The 25631-nt window shown below is 36.3% G+C and overlaps 1 pseudogene; it reads right to left on the bottom strand.

Annotated features, from left to right (window-relative positions):
- Positions 1 to 20678: 20678 nt before the first annotated feature.
- LOC148935275 (uncharacterized) lies at positions 20679 to 25382 on the bottom strand (annotated as a pseudogene).
- Positions 25383 to 25631: the final 249 nt, after the last annotated feature.

Raw genomic sequence — 25631 nt, 5'->3', positions numbered from 1 at the left:
TTCCAAATGTATTATCAAGATTTTTATTAAAATGTACATTTACACAACGAAAAACCATTTTTGCAACAAAACACATAAGATTGAAACTTTTTATTTTGAATAGTTTCAGCTTTCTGACGAAACCATCTCTAGCGATACTTGTTCCGGCGATAAATGAAAAATAGTTTTTTTCATAATTGACTGTTGATATGAAAATTATATAAAGTATATGAAAATTATATTAATATTTGTCTTTTGTTTTATTATTACATATTTGCAGAGGCGGCAAAATGTAATAATTATAAGCAAAATATCAGCTTTAGAATCATTACAACCAGAAATATCTTAACAAACAAGTTATTTTGGACAAGACTGACTATGAATCGATACAAGCAAATATTTTTTGTAGTCCGCATTCTTTTTGATTTCTGAGTTAAATGCCTGTACATCAGAAACAGTGTTTAGTGGAAAAATTAATTTGCTCGCAAATTCAGAATTTGGCTCCTTCTGATTGGTTATCGGCTTTGGAATATTCCCGTCGTGCAAGTTTTTAATAATCATATCGTATAATTTGTCTAGTGTCTCAATTTTAACAGAGAATTACCGGATTTTTGCATTTCTAATATACGTAGTTAATTTTCTTCAATTTGTTGTAGACATTCTTCAATCATCTTGAGTGTTTGAAATACTGTAATAAAATATCATGTTAATGGCTATGATGAATAAAATTTAACATTAAGATAAATTAATACTTACTAGTATTCAGTGACACTTCCTCTTGATCATCGCCAAATTCTTCAATCAAGATTCCATCTTCGTTTTGAAACGATAGATTTATTTGCTTTGATCCAATTTTTGTTGAAGCAGCAACATTTATATTTACGAGGATAGTCTGAAAAGTTTTGAGCCTTAAAATGAAGATGACGTTACTCGTCAAAACCATTCTAGTACTACAATAGTATATGCTTTGAAAGACTTTTGTGAAAATTTCAGCTATTTTGGACCCTCAGTTGTTGTTTGACAGTCGTTTGTGTCAGTCGATGTCAGTGTTTTTGTAAAAATGGAAAAAATTGAATATCGTGCCGTGATTAAATTCTTACATTTGAAAGGCAATACGCCTGCGCAAATTAAAATCGAGTTGGACGCTGTTTACGGGGACTCTGCCCCATCATTTGCCACCGTAAAAAGATGGGCAGCTGAATTTAAACGTGTACCAGCTTGGCTGATGATGAGCGTTCGGGACGGTCAAAACTGTGACCACCGCTGATAACATCGAAAATGTTCACCAAATGGTATTGGACGACCGTCGAATCAAGGTTAGAGAGATAGCAGAGGCTATGGGCATATCGAAAGAACGCGTTTATCATATATTGACTGAAGAATTGGATATGCGCAAGCTATCCGTGCGTTGGGTGCCATGCTTGCTCACTTTGGACCAAAAACAAATTCGAATGAACATTTCCAAGGCCCTGTTGGAGCGGTTCAAGCGAAACGAGTCAGATTTTTTGCATCGATTCATAACTGTAGATGAAACTTGGATCTACCACTACACTCCAGAGACAAAAGAACAGTTAAAACAATGGACTGCAAAGGGTGAACCTGCTCCGAAAAAGGTGAAGACGGTTTCAGCTAGGAAGGTAATGGTGACTGTTTTTTGGGATAGTCACGGAATTGTGTGTATCGACTATCTTGAAAAAGGTAAAATAACGGGAGCGTATTACGCATCATTACTTGATAAGCTGAAGGCAGAAATTGTAAAAAAACGGCCGCATTTGAAAAAAAAAAGTACTGTTCCATCAAGACAACGCACCTGCTCACACTTCGACGATCGCCATGGCCAAAATTCACGAACTGCACTTCGAATTGGTTGACCACCCACCGTATTCACCAGATCTTGTAGTACCGGTCGTGGGGATTCGAAAGAATACATGTATATATGTATATTGTAATATATATATATATATATATATATATATATATATATATATATATATGTATCATTGTAATGTTGACGTGTTATTCTAAACACGTTATTTGCGATAAATATCATCACATGCCTCGGTAGTCGAAAGGATAAGATGCCTGCCCGGTAAGCAGGAGATCCAGGTTCGATTCCTGGCTGAGGTGGTATTTTTTCGCAAAATAATTACGAGTTTTCACGACTGGTTCGTGGTCGGGCCCCGCCGTGACGCACAGCCTCCCTTCTTATTTAGGTTTCTTATCCCAATGGCTCGAGCCCCCGAATAAGAAGGGAGGGTGTGCGTCACGGCGGGGCCCGACCACGAACCAGTCGTGAAAACTCGTAATTATTTTGCGAAAAAATACCACCTCAGCCAGGAATCGAACCTGGATCTCCTGCTTACCGGGCAGGCATCTTATTCTTTCGACTACCGAGGCATGTGATGATATTTATCGCAAATAACGTGTTTAGAATAACACGTCAACAATACAATGATACATATATATATATATATATATATATATATTACAATATACATATATACATGTATTCTTTCGAATCCTCACGACCGGTACTCCAGAGCGATGTTGGTCTCTCACTCGATGGATGCTTTTTTTTCAAATGCGGCCGTTTTTTTTGCAATTTTTGCCTTCAGCTTATCAAGTAATGATGCGTAATACGCTCCCGTTATTTTACCTTTTTCAAAATAGTCGATACACACAATTCCGTGACTATCCCAAAAAACAGTCGCCATTACCTTCCCAGCTGATGGAATCGTCCCAGCGATTTTCTCCTGTTTCCTAAGCTTAAAATTTCGCTTGGAGGACAAAGATTTTCATCGAGGAAGTCATCGCATACATAAACGCCTATTTTGCCTTCTAAAATGCCATACGGTTTGACATTTGATGCACATAATCTCAAAAATCAGTAGTGTTCACGATGGCAATAACAAAAGAGCATATTCGATTTTCCATCCACTTCGCGTTTCATCTAAAAAAAAATGCTGCTGAAGCCATTGAAATGATTTGTGCTGCATATGGAGAGAATGCTGTAAGTCATACTACATGTAAAAGATGGTATCAAAAATTTCGCCAAGGAGATTTCAGTCTTGAAGATGGACTGCGTGTTGGACGCCCTCAAAAGATTGAAACAGACGAATTGCAAGCACTGCTGGATATAAACTCTGCGCAAACTGAAAAGGAGCTTGCAGAACAGCTTGGCGTCACGCAGCAAACCATTTCTGTACGTTTACATACGATGGGAAAGGTTCAGAAGGAAAGCAGATGGGTTCCGCATGAATTGTCCGAAGACAACAAAAATCGTCGGCGTGATACTGCACTCACTTTGCTTTCAAAGTTCCGGAAAAAAGATTTTTTGCACAAAATCATTACAGGCGATGAAAAGTGGATTCTTTATGATAACCCTAAACGTAGAAAATCATGGGTTGATCCTTGGGTTGGGTCAACCTTCGACATCGACGCCAAAGCCCAATATCCATGCCAAGAAGGTTTTGCTCTGTATCTGGTGAGATTGGAAAGGTATGTTGTATTACGAGTTGTTATAACCGGGTGAAACAATCACGGCAGACCGCTACCAACAACAATTGACCAATTTAAGCGATGCATTAGAAGAAAAGAGGCCATTTACTGGCCAAGGACGTCGTAAGTGATCTTGCTTCATGACAATGCTCGATCGCATGTTGCGAAAGCGATTCAGGACCATATCTTTGCGTTAGGCTAGGAACTTCTCCCGCACGCGGCGTATAGCCCAGACATGGCGCCTTCCGATTACTACTTATTCCGGTCGCTGCAGCATCATTTGACTGATACATATTTCGTGAGATTTGAAGAGATACAAAAATGCATTGATGACTTTATCGCTTCGAAGCTGTGAGCTTCTATCGTCAAAGAATTCGCAAGCTACCCGAAAGATGGCAAAAGGTCGTTGATGCAAATGGAGAATATTTGATTAATATTTTTGCTGATTAATATTTTTTTGTTTGTGTGTTTTTTGAATAAAGATTGAATTTTACAAAAAAGAGCTCAGAACTTTTTTGTACACCTAATATATATACTTATACATATACATATAGATATACATATACATAGATATACTTATACATATACTTATACATATACTTGCGCAAACTCGCACACTTTTTCACAATCTTATATGACTTCTCACGATAATTCGCATTTTTTTTATTGTGTCATAACAATTCATACATCGCGCGTATAGATCTTTCGCGCGGCATCCCTACTTGCTGTCGCACTCGACGCTTCTCATTTCCCCGTGCACTTCGGGCACTCTTCTCAAATCGTCGGCGGCCCGATCTATCAACTATCGCACCAATTCCTTCTTTCGATCCGACGCGGAGTTCAAAAATTGAACTCTTAATTTCGCGTATTTCCACCAGTTGCATTTCTTCTTGATTATATCCTTAACGTTGTACATGTATAATCGAACCAACTCGCAATCGATCCTCTTCTCGCCCGGAGATCTCGCCTCGAGCTGTCGTTCACCTCCACCTTCACGTACTGAATGAATCAATCGATCAATCTCCTCCTTGTCTCCCGACAACGACGCGAATAATGCGTCGAGACCGCCACAGATCTCGTCGTCAAGATTTCTCCTCACCGTATCCAGATGCACCAGATATTCCCCGTACTCTCGTATCCACTTCGAGGAAGCCTCCTTCGCTATCTCGATCTTCGTAAGCGACGCGCACTCGTCCGGCGTCGCGGAATTTTCGACGAAGCGAACTATGCTCTCCCCCGAACAGAACGACTTCAACGAATCTTTCCGATTCCACACATCGGTGACGAATAGCATTTATTCCTCGTACGCTCGGCCTCGCGTATACGCGCGATCCTCGACGAAGCACCAGATGTCTAAACAGAAACGCCATCATCAGCCACAAATTGTACATCGCCAAATGCGTAGACCTCCATGTCGCACGTATCAGCTCGAGTGAATTGATCGCATCGGCTTCCACCGATCTATCGTCCTCCTCATCTTCCTGTTCGATCGTCGGACGTTTCTTCCGTTCCATTGCCATCGCGCGTTTCTCCTGTTCCACCACCTCGCGTTCCGAAAAAACTAAAACTTTTATTTATAAACTTAAAAACTTTATTCCAAAAAAACTAAAATATTCCTTTCAATATAATAAAAGTTTTTAACAATTCTTATATATTTTATATATAAAATATTTTCAAAAATATTTTATGCGATAATTCATTTAATATTTAAAAAAATAAATATTTAATTTATTTAATATTTTCTTAATTTGCTTAGTATATAAGCATTTCTTTCTCGAGAACTCAAACGATTCGTCTAAGAGCGTTATTATCTCCGGATCCTTCAATTGACTCTCTGGAACTTTAGACTGATTCTCCATCTCGAAGACTAACGATACGTCATCGATACCTTTCGTCAAATATATATTCTAAAGCAGCATCGAAAACCACAGCATCCTCCTCAAAAACAGGACATACGGCATTCTCTCGTCGCGAGATGCGCCAAGTCCCGTAGAAGACGCCGAGAAAGACCGGACGTGCGCCTAACCACGGCATCTTAAAAACAGAACGCGCGACATCCTCTCGCCAGACCTCCGTTGCCAGCGGAGTAACGCGCCAGCGAAAAAAAATCACCCCCAAAAAACAACGCCCCATCCGCCAAAGGGAAAACCACCCTGACTACCAGGGGGAATCTATCAAAAGAGGGAAACCATCTCTACCGACCGAGGAAAAAAAATTACTCCGACGACCGCAAGGGAGAATCACCTCCACCCGGGCGCGAACTCCCCGGGGATTCTGGGACCCCCCTTCCCTTCACTCCCCTCTCGCCCCTTGAAGCGTGGGGCTCCCTTTGTTCTCCTATTGTGCAATATTGTCGTGTGTGCAATATTGTCGTGTGTGCAATACGATCGTGTGTGCAATATTGTCGTGTGTGCAATATTGTCGTGTGTGCAATATTGTCGTTTGTGCAATAGTGTCGTGTGTGCAATACGCTGTGCGCAATATTGTCGTGTGTGCAATGCGTTGTGTACAATATAGTCGTGTATGCAATGCGATGTGCGCAATATTGTTGTGTGCGTAATGTGCTATGTACAATATGCTGGGTGCAAACCCAGCTGTAGGCAATCGGGAATGTAAGCAAACGAAGCCTTCCATTTGTCAGCTCCATTCCGCCTTGCTCCGTTTCTGCTTTCCTTGTATAGACGGGCGCCGATTCGTTAATTTTAAAACCGTATAATAACGAACAGAAAGCTCAAAAAATGACTCAGGACTTTTTGATTTGGATTCATGGTCCATATATGTTTTTTTAATTACATTCTGTATATATACATATATACATATATATATATATATATGTATATATGTATATATACAGAATATATAGATATATATATATATGTTTTCATATACCTTTATTGAATTTATACTTGCTTGATATATAACTTGCTTGATATATAAAAAATTTGAAGGATTGTTTTTTCTTTTTTATTCCGAAAAAACTAAAACTTTTATTTATAAACTTAAAAACTTTATTCCAAAAAAACTAAAATATTCCTTTCAATATAATAAAAGTTTTTAACAATTCTTATATATTTTATATATTTTTATATATAAAATATTTTCAAAAATATTTTATGCGATAATTCATTTAATATTTAAAAAAATAAATATTTAATTTATTTAATATTTTCTTAATTTGCTTAGTATATAAGCATTTCTTAATGTATTAATAGTGTTTATTCTAGTTTGACAAATTACAAGGGTTTCGTCTAATTTGGGAATTACTTATACCAATAAATTACATTTAATTAAATAACTGTAATTCTTTTTCTTTTCATAATTTAATTTTATTCGAATTAATAATCCTGTTCTATTAAAATAAATATTTATTTGAATATTTTATTATTACTAAACATTACAAATGCCCGCAGCGCACGCACTATTTATCTTTTTCAACACAAGAACAAAAATGATATAATACTATTATATTACTGTTACACTATAATATTTCTAACTTCTTGATACACAATTGTCAAAACGACCTCACTGTAAGATTGATATAATGACAGCTATTCACGAAGTTAACACAGTGAGAGAAACCAATCAGCATTGTCAACAATAAACTTCGAGAAAATTTCGAGAGATGCGAATATCGATGCCTTGAATATCATGCCTTTTTTTAGAAAGGATATTTACAGAATATTATATGGGTTTCTACAAAAAATATATGTACAGTGTAACGTCAAGCGTTTAAAAATTTCTTATCGCGCTCTTCGACAATCAATCTAAATATCTTTAAATTTAAAAAAGAAAAAGGAGCAGGAGATAATTTAATCATAGTTTAAACAATACATTAAGATCTGATAAATTGAAAAGAAATGCTAATAAAAACTTAGAGAATCATAAAAGACTAGATAATGCCAATTTATTGACGATAGATATTATAAATACATGATTATCACGCTAGGAAACTGTAATTGAGGCCCAGGTAAACACATAAAGATTCGTACCCTCCTTGCCTCGCGGAATTTGCGAATTCTTGATATAAATATGGGAGTAAAGCATTTTCTTTTCTTGCTAGTCTTTGACGTATTAGAGTGCTCGTGCGTGTGAAACCTGCAACGTTAGTTAATCGCTGATTTTTCAAATCTATGTCTTCTCGTTTTTCTTTGTTCTTTTTTCTCTTTTCTTTTTTTTCTCTTTTCATTTATTGTCTATTAATCAGTTAAGTGAATTATATTAAGTTTCTCTTTTTTATTTTTTTTCTACTTATGTAAATATTCTTTTTCGTTTTTTTTATTAATAAATTAGTACTTACCATCGTTAAATCTATCGTTCTATCAGTCTATCAATCTATCAGTTATTTGTGCAATGATAAGTATAGTGTGAATTGTCGCACCTTTCCGTATCTTAACATATATTTTTGTCTTATCCTTCTTTTCAGTGCCGGTTACGCGCTTCTCTTAAAGACGTTCTTCCAAAGCTCCGCTCCGTTCCTACACCGGTTGCGCGCTCTAGATAGGGCGTTCTCTGGGAGTTCCATCGTCTTCCTTTTGTTCTACTTTTGCTCATTTCTTCCCTTTTCTTCTTTCCTCGCTCTTCTCACTTTTACACTCGCATCGCACAGTTTGCGAGCGCGTACGATATCACCAAGGTACATTGAGGAATTCTCACCTTGTCATGGTAAGACAGTTCTCCACCGAAAAATCATTGTGCGTAGTCAATGGATCGATCGAGGCGAGCGGATCGACAGAGAGCGTTAGAGTGATTGATTAAAGAGTTAAAGCAAGGCGGAACCTTTGAGTATTTTCGAGACTCGTCATCTGACCATCATCGAACACCCTCAGCAGCCTTCTTCTCAGTTCTCGTTCTGAGAATGGAAAAACGGCGGAACCTCGCATTGTCCGAGTAGAAAAAGTTCAAATAAAAATTCGCGTCGTACAATATCTCGCGGGGGAACTCTCGCGCAGGACATAATAACAGATATTTCATCTTTGTATTGCATTTTTATTTGACATATGACTTTTTAAGTATATTGTTACGACCGAGCGGTGTTCCGCTAGGCGTTGCCGTCATATTGATTACTAATTTGAAGATCGTTCCTTGCCGACGTTGTGAAGTGGTTGTCAAGGGTGTGTTGTTGTTACGCGGAGACTTGAGGCGGACGGACGTGTGTCCGCGATGTTGTAATAACTGCTTCGTTATTAATAAAGTTCTCAGGTTTTTATTAAGAGAGTTGTTATTCCGCGCGCGGCTCATCCGCATAATGCGACTCGCGATTTGTGACCGCCGCGTGCGCGACATTTTGGGGATTTGTCCGGGATTGTAGAATCCATAGGACAGATTGTTATTGGAATGGCGGAGCGACGATAGTGACATGGCGAGATAATGTACGGTTCCTGCAGGAAGGAAGGGCTGCGGAATGAAAGAATATTGGCAGAGGAACGAGTCGAACGGCGACTGGATGACAGCGTTAAATGCCAGGCCAGTCGTTAATTAATTAATTTCTTTTCGCTTTTAAAATAAATTTTGTTTTTCTTTTTATTTGCGCGCTTTTAAGTTAAAGAAAATTCTTTTATAATGGGTTTTCTTTTAACACGGATTGATTGTCGGACGAACGCGCATACGTTTTTCAAATTTGGCACAGGCTTTGATGTCTCGGTTTTAGATAGGAAGGAAATCAAGGAGTTAAATAAGGAATTAAATAATCTTCGAAGTTTTTCCGAGTGTCCGGAAGGTCTATTGTCTATCTCATGTTTATTAAATAAGACTCATTTAGATGTGACAACCACAGGCAACGCAGAAGGCTGGTAATATGCTCGGCCTATTTCCCGCATGGAGAAAAGATGCCACCACGGGACCTGATTAAGCTAGTGGACTTCTGCCAGAAGGAGGGACTGACCCTGGTGGGATGCGATGCTAACGCGCATCACACTGTATGGGGCAATTCTGACAACGAACGGGGAGAGAAGTGCTAGAGTACCTGGTAACGACTGATCTAGAAATGCTGAACAGGGACAGTGAACCCACCTTTTGTACGGCGATGAGAAGGGAGGTGCTCGACTTCACTGTCTGCTCACAACGAGCGAGTGCATGAAGTGGTAAAATGGAAGATGTCGGATAAGCCCTCTCTTTCCGATCACAGGCTAATAATTTTGGGCTTTCAGATCTTAAGGTGGAGATCAGAAAGGTGAAGAATCCGAAGCGGACGGACTGGGTCTCTTATCGGGGGGAGGAATCTCAAGGAATTTCCGGCTATCAACAACCGAGGAACTCCTTAGTGGAGCCCACTACTGCAGGATCTTAGGACCAGGGCCCGCCGGGCCTGGAATAGGGCAAGGAATACGGGCCAGTCTTCCGACTGGGATCTCTACAACCGTTCCCAGAAGGAATATAGAGACTCGGTGATTGTGGCGAAGAGAAAAAGCTGGCAGAAATTCTGCGAGTCAATGGAAAGTATTCTTGCTACTGCCAGACTTAGCAGATTTCTGTCGAGGAACCTGGAAGCTTAAGAGCGATCCGTGTGGCGGACGGCATCATGGTTTCTGGTGAGCATTGCCTGACCTACCTTTTGGAGATCAGCTTTCCTGGCTTCCAAAGAAATATGGACTGATTCTACAAAGCGGATATGGGCTCTTTCAGGGCACGCGCCAACGATTGGAGGTTAGCGGCGGAAATCGTAAAGCCAGATAAGTTAAATGGGCAATAGGCTCCTTCAAGCCCTTAAAGTCGGGACCCGACCTGATCATCCCGGCTCTTCTACAGGAGGGGCTGGATCCAATAATCGGGCCCCTTACAAGAATGAGGGCTTGCCTGCCCCTTGATTACATGCCTCGAGCGTGGAGACGGGCAAGAGTGGTCTTCATTCCTAAAGCGGGAAAATCAAGCCACATTTCGACCAAGGACTTTAGACCGATCAGCTTGACCTCGTTTCTCTTGAAAACACTGGAGAGGCTGGTCGACGTCTATATAAAAGACAAAGTGCTGGCTCGGAGTCTCTTGCACCTTAATTAGCATGCATACCGGGCTGGCTGCTCGAGTTTAACTGCTTTCCACTTGGTTGTCTCTATCATCGAGCAGCAACTTCGAGCAGCAAGGAGGTTATGCGGTAGGCATCTTCCTGGACATCGAGGGAATTTTTAACAATACTCCGCACGGAGTAGTCTGTGCCGAAGCAACAAGAAGGGACGTACCAAAGAAACTGGAGGAGTGGATCCGGGGAATGCTCGGACAGCAGGTGACCGCCTCACTGGGGTCGATGAAGGTGGAAGGATGGATGGATAGAGGATGCCGGGAGGTCCTTTCATCGCTCCTATGGTACCTGGTAGCCGATGGACTAGTTGGAAGGCTCCACGATAAGGGCTTCAGATCAATTGGATATGCTAATGATCTGACTATTTTGATTGGTGGCTCTTTCCTTGAGACTCTTTTCGAGCTCACATAGGGGGCTCTGGAGATAGTTGAGGGTTAGTGTAAAGAGACAGGTCTGTCGGTTGATTCGAAAAAGACGAGTCTTGTGATCCTCACCCACAAGTACAAGGTGGGCCCTATTCAAGGGCCTGTCCTAAAAGAAGTTAAGTTAAGACTTCGGTCAAATATCTAGGAGTCATTCTGGACAAGAAATTTAAATGGAAGCTGCACATGGAAGCGGTGTGCAAGAAAGCCTGCACATATTTTTGGCTGTGCAGAAAAACCTTTGGGCAAATCTAGGGTCTGCAACCGGATATAGTTTTCTGGCTCTATTCAGCAGTGCTCCGACTAAGATTGCTCTATGCTGCGATTGGTCTATGTCTGGTGGCAGCTAATTGAGGCTCGGGCATCGCTAGAGCACACCAGAGCCCTCATTCTAAGAAGAGCTCTGAGAGCAATGAGGATGACACCAATAACAGCAACTGGGACTGCTGCTTGGTATTGAACCACTCTACCTCGCGGTGGTGGCGGCAGCGGCTGCTACTGCCTACAGGCTCAAGTGTGAGAATAAGTGGACGGTTGGCGGGGCCCACACCCGACTACCACGAGAGTTCTTTTGATGGGATTCTCTTGATGGGAACCGTGTTCGAGACAAGATAGGATAGGATACCAATGAAGCATGATTTTGGGAAATCTTCCAAAATTTATTTTCGCGAGGAATGGGAAAGGCACGAAGGACCTGTTATTAGGAACGGGGATGTCTGGTATACGGATGGCTCCAGAACTGATACAGGCACCGGCACTGGAATCTATGGATGCCGAAAGGAGGTCAGGAGGTTCTTCCACTCGAGGATCTTGCCACCGTCTTCCAATCGGAGATAGCGGTAATCTTGGCTGTGCTCAAACGTTGATTGCATTGGGAAACGAAATGCGCAGGCGCATCAGGATCGGCTCTGACAGCAGGACAGCTCTAGGAGCGCTAGATGCATATGTCTTCAAATCTTGGCTGATCTGGGAATACAAATGCACACTGGACCGGCTATCAACCAATAACGACATTGTTTTTGTGTTGGTCCCGAGACATTCAGGGATCAGAGGCAATGATCGCTGATGGGCTGGCTAGAGCTGGCTCGTCAGCTAGCTGTCTGGTGGGACCAGGACCGGCCCTAGGTGTGGCCAGCTGTGTTGGCGAGGCCAAGATAAGGAGCTGGTTGAGAGAACGCCATGTTGGCTTCTGGAAGGAGGAGACGGAGACAAGTATCGGCAGGCAAGGGTACTGCTGGGAGAGGTGCCCAGCAAGGACCTGGCCAAAAGCATTAGGGCCCTGAGAAGAAGGGATCTGCACCGCCAAGCTGGCACACGGCATGGCTTCATAAATTACCACATACACAAGTTGAGTCACCGTGACACTCCGAAGTGCAGGAAGTGCGGCCACGAGGAAACCAGCCTCCATGTGCTGTGTGAAGCCAGCTTATGCAAAGCACAGGCGACTTCTACTGGGATCGGCTCTTTTCGATCCCGAGCAAGTTTGGCAGTTCCAGATCAGAGACCTTCTTCATTTCTAGAGGGTCTTGACTGACCTGGGGGCAGCACGGCCGGGGAGACATAATGGACTTTGTCTGAGTGTCGTAGGTTCCGGTGGAGGCTGCCTCTTAGGCACATTATTATTATTATTATTATTATTATTATTATTATTATATACACACATATATACGCATCGTACATACATTGCATATTCTTATTATATTTTGTACGTTATAAACTAGATTTTAGTTTAAAAATTAAGTTCAATTCTAACGCATACTTTATAACACAAAACCACTTCTATACGTATGAATACATATGCACATATGTATATAACGCATTACATATATAATGCATTTTCTTTGATTTTGTAAATTAATTTATAAATTTATAATTGCAATCCTAATTGCAAGCCTAATTACATAAAACTGCTTTTACACACACACACACACACACACACGCACGCACGCACGCACGCACGCACGCACGCACACATATTCATGCGCATTGCTTACATAATGCATTTTCTTATCCTATATTTTATAAACTAACATAAATCTAAACCTTCAATTTCTATTCTAATAAATTCTTTATTCTAACATACGCATACGCACATATGTATATATAAGAAGGGAGAATGTGCGTCACGGCAGGGCCCGACCACGAACCAGTCGTGAAAACTCGTAATTATTTTTGCGAAAAAATACCACCTCAGCCAGGAATCGAACCTGGATCTCCTGCTTACCGGGCAGGCATCTTATCCTTTCGACTACCGAGGCATGTGATGATATTTATCGCAATAACGTGTTTAGAACAACAAGTCAACAATACAATGATATACACACATATACATATTACAATATACATATATATATGTATATTTTCTCGAATCCCCACGACCGGTACTCCAGAGAGATGATGGTCCTATTCTCTCAATGATATACTTATCGCATGCATAATGCAATTTTATATCTTGATTATCATAAATTAATTTATGAATACACAAACATCGCGTCATATATTTATCATATCATGCTTAATTATACATTCTTTATATTCGATCTAGTATCGCTAAGATTTTTGTATTTAATATTTTTTTATTTTTATTTGTTTTATTTTGTATTGCTATCTTTTATATTTGTTTTAATTCCCTTACAGAGATGCTATATCACGTAGACGTTTACTTCACCGCTATATATAAAATGGCGCAATTATTTTTATTTTATTATTTTTTTGTAGAAAATTAAATCATTTACATTAAACAAACATTCTTAACTTTTATATAATAAACACACTTAAAATATTACAATCTTTCATAACATAATAATAAAATAATATAAAATTTTCTTTTCACAATTATGATAATATTTTGATATAATAAGTAATCACATACACTCAGCTTGTGTGATATATTTACAGACTACGCATATATGTTCATTAGAGGATATAACCAACAAAAATTCGACATCACTTTTGTTTCTTTCTATATCTATACATTACATATTTCTATAATAGAAATATCTAATGTTAGTATATTCGCGGAAAAGAGTTGTTGCTTGGGCGGTTGGAATGAGACTATTTGGTCGCATTGTATTCGGCAATGCGGGGTGCGCAGAGCGCGCGACGATCGCGCACCCCGTAAACGCACGGTCGCGCGAGCTGTCAACAATGTTTGTCTGTCATGGCAGGTTTATCGCGAGGATCTCAATTTCGTGTTTTATTAGATTCGCAGGTGGCCGGATCAGGATAGCAAAAGGGTTGATCGCATCGGAGATGCGACTTTGGTCGCGAAGACCCGGGCAGTCCCCATCTCGCTGTTCTTGTCGGACAGTGGAATAAAAATCGCCGAGCGTACTCGGCAGACCGGGGCGTGCCCCAGTGCTTGGAATTCAAGTGTGCAGATTCGGAGCTCAGCTTCTCTTTTGCGAGTTTCTTCCAAGAATTTGCTTTCGAGAGCCGAGAACACTTTCTGCAGAGAGCGATGCCTTTTTATATCCGAGATCGACCTAGGTATTGTCAATCGGATCAGTCGGATTGATCGAACTCGGCATATATCTCCCTCCACAGAATCGGAAAAAGGCATACGGATAATTGGCTTTTTGATTGATAAAGTAAGAGCGGGGATAATATCGGAGTAAAAAATCGGAGTAAAAGAGTTTGGTGATGTGTCGGTGCGGGATGGTCTTTGCTGATCTTAGACATGGTATTGGCGTAGTGTTGAGCGCTCGCTCGATTTCATGGCGCAGTGTTGGTGCGGTGTTGGTGCGGTGCAGGGCGCACTAACGCTTGTAGGCGCGAAGCGTGGCGCGGCGCGAGAAGAATATCATGAAAACAGACACGGATTTGAAGTATTTCCTCGCCTATTTTTCGAATATATTTGGAGCACGTATTGACAAGATTAAAAATTGATGCAAAACGCCATTGCTGCACTCTGCCTAATCCGCCGATTGGCGGTCCCTGATTGATGGTCGGGGAAAAATTGGAACGGGAACGGAACGGTAGGACACGCTTCGTTACAACTTATATAATGACCATCTTCAATAGATTCATAGTGAAAAATGGCATTCATTACTTTATAAAGTTGTCCCCCTACTGATATTGCAGTTATTGGTATTGCACGCAAATTAAATTGATCCATTTTCATTAATTTATCATTTTGTTCTGAAAATAATTGTAAATTGATGATAAGTATTTCTATTTATCAATGTTAATTTAAAAAAATTATGTTACGAAATTGCCATATCTAACTCAATTCTAGTTGTGATAAAACTGAAAAATAAAATCTAAGTGCTAGTATCTTTGTACTCTTTGTACTTATTGAAGAATCTTCCTATTTTAACTTAAGTGGTACTAGCTTTAATTAAAAAACAAAAATTTGTTTCCACATTGCCAACTCAACTCAAATAATATTATTTGTACAAAAGATTTGATATCAATAACTGGTATCAAGTTATAATCCTACTATATCCTGCTATAAAAATTGCGTTATTCTACTAAATCAAAAACTAATTACATGTAACACGACAAAATGCATAATATTATTAAAAAAATTATCTTTTTTAAAAAAGATAAAAAAAAAGTGTCAAGTATAGAGGTGTTTGAAAAGAAAAAGAAGAAACTATTGTACCAAGTTATAAAATAGACTAACTGACAATATATCTTTTACTTTAAGGAAATACAACCTAAATGGTACGTATTTCGTATGTCATTGAAGAATTCTTTTATTCTAACCAATGTGGTAATAGTTTTAATTCTTAAAAAAATTATGTTACGAAAATGTCATACCTGACTCAATTCTAGTTGTGATCAAACTAAAAAAATAAAATTTAAGTACTAGTATTTTTGTGATCTTTGTATTCATTGAAGAGTTTTCCTATTTCAACCCAAAGTGATACTAGTTTTAATTAAAAAACAAAAAAATTTGTTTTTACATTGCCAACTTAACTCAATTTGTATAAAAGATTTGATATATCAATAACTGACGCCAAAAATTGCGTTATTCTACTAAACTCAAGTGATATGTATTGTTTGTATAAAAAATAAGATCTAACTGGCGGAATCTTTTATTTTTAGAAAATAAAACCTAAGTGATACATATCTTTATATCTTCATTGAAGAATCTCTTTACTCTAATCCATGTGACAATAAAATTTAACAAGGGACCTGTCACAACTGTCCGAAATCGATTTGATTCTTGAAATATGTTATTAAACACAAAAATTTAAGAGACACGTATTTTTTTATATGTGCCTAATCGGAGTTTTAAGGAGTGAAATAACCCCTCAAAAGCTAACCTATATTTTTGATTTCCATCGATTATCAATGAAACGATGAGTTATATAAAAAAATGTTTTAGACAAAACTTTTATTATTTCTTATGTACTTTATAACTGTATATTTAGATTTTTTAAAATTTAATATTTTTGAAACTATTCCCACTCCTCATTATTATTTTTACGTAATTTAAATTTTTCTTAAGAATAAAAATTGAAGGAAATTTTATGCCAAATTCAACCATATATAATAAAGTTATTTTACAAAATCGCATTTTTCAGAAATAACCTGAAAACGTCGTATGCATCGTTTGTGCTTTTACGTAGCGCTTGCGTGGCAAAATTGTGTTTCTGCTTTATGTATTAGAAATAATAATAACAATAATAATAATTTTCATAGTTTTTTTTTTAATTATACATATAAAAACATTCACTTTTTTTATTCTTCATACATTTTATCATTATAATATCTTACATTTAAGTATCTTAAAATTATTTTTATTCGCTTACACATACCCTCCCTTCTTATTCGGGAGCTCGAGCCATGCTTGATGCAATCTCTCCTGTCGTGCTCCAGGAAGATTATTTGTATATTTGCCAATGGCGTTAGAGGATGTCGCCGCTGCAGTCCGACCTGCATCCATCGAGAGAATAGGACCATCATCTCTCTGGAGTACCGGTCGTGGGGATTCGAAAGAATACATGTATATATGTATATTGTAATATATGTATATATATATGTATATATATGTATATATATATCATTGTATTGTTGACGTGTTATTCTAAACACGTTATTTGCGATAAATATTATCACATGCCTCGGTAGTCGAAAGGATAAGATGCCTGCCCGGTAAGCAGGAGATCCAGATTCGATTCCTGGCTGAGGTGGTATTTTTTCGCAAAATAATTACGAGTTTTCACGACTGGTTCGTGGTCGGGCTCCGTCGTGACGCACACCCTCCCTTCTTATTTGGGGGCTCGAGCCATGCTTGATGCAATCTCTCCTGTCGTGCTCCAGGAAGATTATTTGTATATTTGCCAATGGCGTTGGAGGGTGTCGCCGCTGCAGTCCGACCTGCATCCATCGAGAGAATAGGACCATCATTCGCTTACGCGAATAAATATACTCTTATTTGTTTATATTGTCTTTATACACTAATTTCTAAACGTATTTCATAGCATAATCATTTTCTTAATGAAGATGCATTTATTTTGTAACACAAATTTATCAATTTTTTATTGTTTTTCATAAATATTAAAATAATTATGTTATCATATATTATTTAGCCATTCTAAAGAATACTCCTAATGTTTTGAGAAAAGTTACGTCAAAAGACGTGATTTTGATATAAGAAATAAGTAATAATATTACTCTTAAAATACGTGTTTGTGATATAAGAAGTGATAATAATTTCATTAACCGTATCATCATTATAAAATTATCATAAAATATGTTATCGTTTATCTTTCGTATCGGAACATCTTTCAAACGTGATATTTTTTAAATGCATTCTTAAAGATGTCAATAAATCCAATATAAATATTAGCAGATTTGCAGTTATAATCAAGTCACTTTGTTATAGTGTGTTCAAATGTTTTAACATATATTTCTATAGAAGAACAAATTAATATTAATGATTATTAATCCACTTAATGTCAGGCTTTTATTAGCCTCCATAAATTCGATATATCTTATGGAAACGCCAATAATTGCAGCAGAAATAGAATTGAAAGAAAACATCCAAAAATTATTATTAAATTAAAGTATTTTTCATTACAATGGATTGGAAATAACAGAAGAAATGTGTCTCGATTTCCAAGAATTTTATAAATTGCATGTGCAAATTGCTTTTGAAATAATTGAGGATGATGAGAAAGCATGGAGCGAAGATAATTTAAATACTTATGTTCGAGTGATAATGTCCACTTTGATAGTGCTTATAAAAGGCGAACTGTTGAATATTGGCGAAACACTAACAATGAAGATAATGTAAATGATAAAAAGAGAAATCGTTCTTTAAAATCCGCGCAGTATAAGTTTAAAAGAATGTCATCCAAATGTCAATTGAGATGATGGGAAGAACAATTACAATCACATGGAAATTGTATGGAAAAATTATCCTACATTTCCCAATTTATACATAATAAAATTACAATCTTTGATACATAATCAGTTATCATCTTCTCGATATCACAACTTATTTAAATATTTGTGGTTTAAAAGTGGATATACGAAAGACCAGAAGAATTTAAAAATCCATTAAAATTTAGTTTTGAAGACATTTCAATAACGTATGATATCGAAATTGCAACAATATAGCTGTAGTAAGATGTTCTTGGTATAAAAGATCATTATGTTTAAAGCATTTTTTTGTGGAATATCATTATTGTAATATGTATAATGAATGATATAAATAATATAATAATAATAATATAATATAATATATGAATAATAATATAATATATGAATTTTATTATATATGAACAAATGACTATGTTATTAAGTTAATATATTAGAAATTAATGTCTATAAAAATAAAGAAATACAGTGTAAAGAAATAAAAGCGTAAGCGAACAAACATAATTTTAATTTTAAGATACCATAACAATATAACATATCAGAAATGAATGAAGAAGTAGATGCTTTTATGTAATTATATTATGTGTTATATGTAATGTGTTATATGTAATTAAATAAAACGAATAAATATTATTATCACTATTACTTGTAATATATAATGTAGAAAAGCAAAAGCATTTTATTAAGTAAATAAAAATAATTTTAAATTTAAGGTATTATAATGATAAAATGTATGAAGAATGAATAAAAAAAGAATGTTTTTATATGTATAATTAAAGAAAAACAATGACAATTAGTATTATTGTTATTATTATTTTTAATACATAAAGCAAAAACAATTTTGCCACGCAAGCGCTACGTAGAAGCACAAACAATATATATAGCGACATTTTCAGGTTATTTCTGAAAAATGCGATTTTATAAAATAACTTTATTATATACAGTTGAATTTGACATAAAATTCCCTTCAATTTTTATTCTTAGGAAAAATTTAAATTATGTAAAAATAATAATGGAGAGTGCGGATAGTTTTAAAAATATTAAATTTAAAAAAATCTAAATACACAGTTATAAAGTACATAAGAAATAATAAAAGTTTTGTCTAAAACATTGTTGTGCGGGTCGTTTCGGGGATCGATCAAGGAGTCGGCGGGAAAGAGGCACTCATCACTTTGTTCGATACTAAATAAACTTTATTAACACTTGATACAGATTGTCCTTTTTAATTCGGACCGCGACAGACGTGATGGCACGGCGGATCTCGACGAGTCCTCTCCTAGTATCGGTCTTCCGTTTTTATCCTGTTCCAGGCGGCCGGTCCTTGCCGTGTCATCAACATGTTCGTCAGCGTTCGCGGTATATTTCTGGGTCGCGCGGCGGTTTTCCGCGAAAGGGCCGCGCAACCCGGTTAGCAGTTGCTTCCCGTGGAACGATTACACAATATTTGCGCGGTAGCGTTGGTAATCGCTATCGCTTGGTAAAATAATAATTCGTCGGATAAAGTATCGCTTGCCGCAATCCGCTTTGTCAGCGGTGAGCGTGATTGCGTTCTCGGCGCTCGCGACAACATTTTTTTATATATTTCACCATTTTATACATTTCATTTTATATATTTCGTTGATAATCGATGGAAATAAAAAATATAGGCTATATTAGTCTTTGAAGGGTTGTTTCATCCCTTAAAACGATTGGGCACATATAAAAAATATGTGTCTCTTAGATTTTTGTGTTCAATAACATATTTCAAGGAGAATCAAATCGGTTTCGGACAGTTGTGATAGGTCCCTTTTTAGATTTTATTTTTTAGTTTGATCACAACTAGAATTGAGTTAGGTATGGCAATTTCGTAACATAATTTTTTTAAAGAATTAAAACTATTACCATATTGAGTTAGAGTAAAGAAATTCTTCAATGACGATACAGAGGTACCATTTAGGTTGTATTTTTTTAAGATAAAAGATATATTATCAATTAGATTCTATTTTTTAATTTGGTACAACAGTTTCTTCTTTTTTTTTTCAAACACGCCCCTATACTTGATACTCCTTTTTTTATCTTTTTTAAAAAAGTAATTTTTTAATAATGTCATGTATTTTATCGTGTTACATATAATCACTTTGGTTTAGTAGAATAACGCAATTTTTATAGCAGGATATAGTAGGATTACAACTTGACGCCAGTTATTGATATCAAATCTTTTATATAAATAATATCATTTGAATTGAATTGAATTGAATGTGGAAACAAATTTTTTTGTTTTTTAATTAAAATTAGTACCACTTGAGTTACAATAGGAAGATTCTTCAATAAATACAAAGAGTATAAAGATACTAGCACTTAGATTTTATTTTTTAATTTTATCACAATTAGAATTGAGTTAGATATAGCAATTTCGTAACATAATTTTTTTTAAATCGACTATCACATGGATTAGAGTGAAAAGATTCTTCAATAAAAATGCAGAAATACGTATCACTTAGGTTCTATTTCTTTAAAATAAAAGATAGTGTCAGATTCTATTTTTTAACTTGATATAACAATTTCTTTTCTTTACAAGCGCGCTCCTATACTTGATACCCTTTTTTTTACCTTTTTTTAAAAAGATAATTTTTTAATGATATCATCAGCATTTTGTAGTATTAAGCATTTTGTCGTGTTTGAGAAGCGCGCCTATGCTTGATACCTTTTATATAATAAATATAATTGACATTTTTTTTATATAAACAATATTTTTGTTAAATATAATTATGATGTTTTGCCTAATGTACATGTTTAGTAACTATTTTTTGTAGAAATAATGTATAAATCTTTAACACCTTTAGGCCATTGCCTTTTTTATAACTTGCGCATCATCAATTTCAAACCAAGTGCTAAAAGTTCCTTCTCTATACATGTTCGTATAATGACCCTTTTCGATACAAGTTCCATGATGAAAATAGCATTTATTACTTTATATACTTGTCTAGCTATTAGTATTTTAATTGTCAGTACAGCGCACAAGCTAAATTTATGTAGTATTTTTACTAATTTACCATCCTCTAAAGAAAATGAAATTAAATGTATAATAAGTATGTCTTTCGTTAAAACCAATTTATTTTTAAATAATATGTCATTTCTTTTACAACGTTCACATGATTTGTCAAACGATTGGCCAATGTGATGAAAATATAGTTTTTAATAGATCATTAAGATCAAAATTTTTTTTTTCATTGTTCATAGAAATGGAAAGAAGAGTATTTAGTAGTATTTTAGTAATAACTTTTTAGTAATAACTTTTGTATCACCACATGAAATTGCATCGATAAGTTGCAATAACTTGATGATTTACTAGATTTTGTGTATAATACATATTTTGTACAGAAAGCTATAAGAAATTCGAATGCGTCTCATTTTATAGCAATCGAAAAATTCTCTCCTAAAGATTTCCATATTTCATAAATATCCAAGTTATTTAATCCATATTCGTATCGATGTGCAAGTAATTTAATTACAGTTTATCATAAGTTAACAACTGTTCTGATAACTTATAAATGCAAATAATATTGTAATACTGCATTTATATAACATGAAACCTTATCTATATTTTGAAACCCATATACTACTGTGATCAAATATAAACGAGATTTTTAAATTTAAACTGCGCGGGTTCATCGATTCTGACAAATATTTTTTGATTAAGTTGGTAGTACTGTCTTTGACATCTGTGTGAAATTTCATGTCATTCTCTTCATTTGTTTAATAGTGAACGCTCGTTTTTGTGAATCCAAAAGTAAAAAATATCAAAAAAATATCCAAAAGTATTTTTTTCGATTTTTACGATGTGTGATTCTATTGGGCAAAGAAATTGTATTTTATTTTGTTTGCGAAATGAAATTTCTGCTACTGAAACGTTCAGAATGTTGCAGAAGACTTTTGGTAACCAGGCTCTATCAAGATCAAGAGTATTTGACTGGTATAAAATGTTGAAAGATGGTCGAGAAAGCATAGAAAACGAACCATATCAAAGACGACCAAAAACATCAACTGATGAACAACACGTGAAGTAAATCAAGGATTTGGTGCTGCAAAATCGTTGATTGACAATTAGAGAACTTGCCGATACTGTAAACATTTCATTTGGATCAGTCCAGACCATTTTGAAAGACCATTTGTGCTTGAGAAGAGTCAAATCTCGTTTGGTTCCAAAAACACTCAATTTTTTTGAAAAACAGCGTTGCGTTGAAGTATGTGAAACAATGATTTCTGACTACCAGGACAAGATGAAACGCATGATAACTGGAGAGACTTGGATCTATGCGTACGACCCGGAAACAACCGACCAATCGAGCGAATATCGTGCAAAAGGTGAGGCAAGACCAAAAAGATCGCGCCAAAGTCATTCAAAAATCAAGATTTTGTTAACAGTTTTCTTCGATTATAGTGGTGTGGTGCATTATGAATTCCTTCCGCCGGGCCACACTGTCAATAAGGAATATTATTTGAGTGTTATGCGTCGTTTGCGTGAAGCTATTCGCCTCAAGAGGCCAGATTTATGGGCAGACAATTCATAATTTTTGCACCACGATAATGCGCCATCTCACACTGCACTGGTTCTTCGTGACCATTTCGCCAAAAACTCGACCCATATCGTTCCACAACCACCGTATTCGTCTGATTTAGCACCGTGTGACTTCTGGTTATTCAGTAAACTCAAAAGACCGTTCCGGGGACACCGTTTTGAATCGATTGAGGAGATACAAGCCGAAACGAAGAAGGTATTGAAGGCCATTCCGGAAGAAGAGTTTTCAGAGTGAAGTTTGGAGGATTGGAAAAAGCGTTGGCATAAGTGTATTACGTCGGGAGAGGATTATTTTGAAGGCGACGAATTTGATTTTGAAGAATAAATAAAGATTTTTCACTCTATAACAAAAATCTCGTTTATATTTGATCAGTAGTATAATCCAATTAGTACTTTTTGAGGGAGTCTTTTGATCTGACTCTTGAACAGAAGTAATTGTTTTCAATAATATCCATAGAACGTCTTTAACTTTACGATAACGCTCCTTTGAAATAGTAATCATTTCTGAATTCTGAATTATGTATTCGTTTTAACCGATTATATTCTATAATAGCTTCTTCACTACCAAATATGGATGAAGGGTCAAAATTAATTAAATGCAATCCAATCCAGAGACGTTACTCGAGATAAAGCAACATAAACCTCACCGCAATTAAATATGGAGTTACTCATATCCATAATAACATTTTGCAAACTTAATCCCTGGCTTTTATGAATGGTGATATCATAATTCAAGGATAATGGAAATTATTTTCTAATAACATATGCTCTATCCATCACTTGAAACTTAACACTCATTCTTTCAACAAAATACTCCAAACTAGATAGTAAAAGAAGTTTTACTATATAGTTATATAGTATAACTATATAAGCTATATAGTATAACTTTTCTATATAGTTAGTAGTTGTATCCTATACAACTGAAATGACTGTAGCTATTGTACCCTTTACAAGACCCAAACTAGCATCGATATTGCTAGCGACTTATCATAACTTTCGTTCCAATTTTAATTATAATTTGTTTTGAAAGTCCAGCTATCTAGTATTATCATCATTGTTACCTGTCAATATCTTTGTTACCCTTTTTTTCATGTATGAAATACAATCAACTGTATTCTCAGCTATTAATAATATTTCTTTTGAAGCAATAAGATTTAACATTGTATTAAGAACGTCACACATATGACAAGTAGACAATAAATGGTATCAGAAGGCAAATTATTAAATATAAAATCACACAATTCGTTTAATCTTTCTTCAAAAAGATTCATTCTTAAAAGATACTTTTCTTTTTTCGAAAATCTCACAATCAGATTTTGTTAATAAGCCAACATGAATTCTTGAGAATAATTCACGTAAGATCCGTCTCCTTGTTGTCCGGCGCATATTGATCGTCAATTCGTCAATAGTCATAGTCAAATAAAGTTGTCCATAGATTAGCAGCACTTAAAGAACCAAGATATTTAGAATTTTTTCTGATAATTGTGTAAAAAGCAGGATCCTTGTACAAGAGGTAAATCTCCAAATAAAAGAATATGCTTTTGATCAAACTATTCATCATCACAGTCAGTAGTATCGAATATTTCAGATAGTCAAATGTAAATGTATATACATTAAAATCAAATTCGATATCATTGACACTTCATTCAATTATTATAAGAGTAACATCTTTGAGATCGGCTCGTATAATTTTCAAAACGTGATCAGATAATTGTTTATATTTAGGAGTATAACCATGTTCAACAGGTAACTGCAGTAATCATTTATACCAATTTCGGTATCGATTCGAAGAAGATCATAAAGCCTACTTTTATGTTTTAATTGTTTCCTACCTGCTATTGAGAGAAGTTGTGGCTCGTCGCCAAGTGTGAGCGCCAGTACTTCACGAGCGTAAGACCGCCCGTGTCTCTTTACGAGCCGCTGACCATTAATGAATGGCTGATCATCAAGATTATCGAATCTCAGTAACGGCTGAACTGATCAATTTCTAAATAGGCGCAATCGATAGCTTAAGTTCGAATTATATAATAAAAATGTTTTTAGTTTTTTCTCCATGTCGCATGAGCGGAGATATTACGATCCAAAGTCCAATACCTAGAAATTTACTTTTAAGAAACGTTATTATTGTCGTCGCCTTCCGTATGGGCTATGCTTGCAATTTTCAACAATACGCGGCGGCGGCGATGAAATTCTTGACGCGAAATATGAATGTTATATAATTTCACGGCCATTTCGCAGTTTTTCTATATATTTTCTCTCTTCCTGTAACTTCTCCGGATATCTCCGTATCAGTCTCGCAACTTTTGCACATACTTCTGCAATCATTCCGCAATCCTCCGTAACATATCCGTATATTTTCTCTCTTTCTGTAACCTCTCCGAATATCTCCGCATACCTCTGCAACCATTCCGCAACTTTTTCGCAATCTTTCCGCATATCTCTACAACCATTCCAAAACTTTCTCATAATTTCCGTATATCTCTGCAACAATTCCGCAATTCTTTCGCAACTATTCCGCAATTATTCCGCAACTCTTCCACAATCTTTCCACATATTATCGTACCTTTTCCGTAACCATTTCATATATTTTTGCGAGCACTCCGCAATCCGAAACTCTTTCGCATTTTCCCCACACATCTCCGTAACCATTTCACAATTTTCTCATAATCTTTCTGCAAACTTTCTATGTATCTTTGCATCTCTTCCGCAAATATTCCGCAACCTTTCCGCAACCATTCCACAATCACTCCGAAATTTTTCTACAATCTTTCCATATATCTTTGCATCTCTTCCGCAACTCTTCTGTAACTATCCCGTAATCTTTCCA

This window comes from Pogonomyrmex barbatus, unplaced genomic scaffold, assembly GCF_055798465.1.
Source record: "Pogonomyrmex barbatus isolate J1 unplaced genomic scaffold, ASM5579846v1 scaffold5, whole genome shotgun sequence".
In the NCBI taxonomy this organism is placed as follows: domain Eukaryota; kingdom Metazoa; phylum Arthropoda; class Insecta; order Hymenoptera; family Formicidae; genus Pogonomyrmex; species Pogonomyrmex barbatus.
This window is presented reverse-complemented; position numbering and strand designations above follow the sequence as displayed.